We start from the raw sequence: 1,804 nt of genomic DNA, 5'->3' as shown, positions 1-1,804 counted from the left end.
TTTGTTTGCCTTGTCTACACGCCATGTAATGAGTAGCACAAACAGCGGCAAAAAGATAATGATGGCGATGATGATGTGTTCGCAACTCCCACCCCGGAGCGGCTGCTCGGCCACGTGGCCCGCCCCAGCATCGCCATCCCGAGTCACGTGCTCCGGGTCGGACGTCCTGGTCCTGCGTTTGGGCATCTGGCGCACATCATTTTTTACACGCAAATGCATATTTATTTTTAATTAAAAACTTATTAAAAACTAGTTAAGCATCAACAGCAGCATTTTTAATTACTTTCCACAAAAGCCCGCTCTGTTCACCTCCATCGCGCCAGTCCTCCCCAGCACTTCTTGCATTCTCATCAATGCAAAAGACGTTTGCATAAAGCTCTTCAAATGAAGCGCCCAGCGGAGCGTCCTCGACCCCAATAACCCATCCTTTGGCAGCGATCAGCACAGTGAAAAGATGCGATAGGAAAGGTAATTAAAAGGGGAAACTGAACGAACGAGCTTAGCTTTTGGGTTGCTCATCCAAAAAATATTAGTTTTGTGTAAAGCAATGGGTTGACATTGTTACTAAAAATCAAAGCGCAACATTTATATTTTACTGAATTACATTTTGTTATAATTAGTGCATACAACTAATAATGTACTAATTATGTACATATTTAAGACCTAGATGGGAAAGGTCACTCTTCTTCTCATGTTCAATAAATGATTTCAAATCAGGCCAGCATATAAACGTGCTTATTTTATCCTAGATTAGCTTACAAATTATTATTATTATTATTATTACTAATTATAGCACAAAACTCGTCATGCAAATTTATGTAAATATAAGTGATGACAAAATATTATTTACACTACAGAAGAGCTAACATTTATTTTCAATCCCGATAGCGCGGAAATCAAAAAATCCGGAACTATCTCTTACCAAGAACTATGAAAGAACTTTGCGTGGCAATCGAACTAGTCAACCGAACTTTCACTCTCATCCGCTGGCAATAAATGCTTTCCCTACTGCGATGAGCAGCTCGGCGCTCGGAGGGATGACCCTCCTCCGGAACGCAGCCTTGAGTTTTTCCAATGAACCTTTGTCCACTGTGACCCGAGGCTGCTGCGCTGGCCCTATTGACTCATCGTTGATGGGTCGTCCGGCGTCCTCCTGCTGCATAGATTTCATAGATTTCAGTGGTTCAACATTTGCCTTTGGGAGGGTTGCGTCATCGGTTCCCTTCGATCCCGATGCGAACCAATACCCCCGCCCCATTATCCGCTGGCCAAGCGGCCAAATTTGCATTGCTGATATTGAAAGTTTTTTGTTGCTCGCCGCACTTTTCTGCGCTCTCCCACTTTTTTTTTGTTGTCTATGATTTATGTTGGTCCGCTGAGTGGGCGTGGCACGTCTGCATGTTCTGCGGTTGCGTTTTTAAGGCTGACGAGCAGCATTCCCTCCGCGCCCTCTCCGCCACCCCATGGTCCTCTTTGCAATTGGAATTCAAAGTCCTTTTTGGTTTGGCAATTTTGTAAGCGAAATTGCCGCTGTCTCGTTTTTCTGCGTTTTCATTTTCGTCGCTGGATTTTTTTGTGCCGCGCAGTTATTAGAAGAAAATGCTTTCCACTTTTTCCCCGGTTCGAGGGTCACAGTTGGCCTCTGTGAGGAGGGTTCTTCCTGCGCTTCAGCTTCTTTCAAATTTCGTTGGAGTTTTTTGCGAAGGGTTAACAGGGTTGACATCTTGCGCTGGGAATTCCGGTTTCCGCTGCAGTTTTCTTTGAGCCGATGCGAGTTTTCCACCCTCTTTTTTTCCGCACTCTT

This window comes from Drosophila sechellia, chromosome 3L (assembly GCF_004382195.2).
Source record: "Drosophila sechellia strain sech25 chromosome 3L, ASM438219v1, whole genome shotgun sequence".
Taxonomy (NCBI): domain Eukaryota; kingdom Metazoa; phylum Arthropoda; class Insecta; order Diptera; family Drosophilidae; genus Drosophila; species Drosophila sechellia.
Note: the sequence above shows the minus strand (reverse complement) of the source record.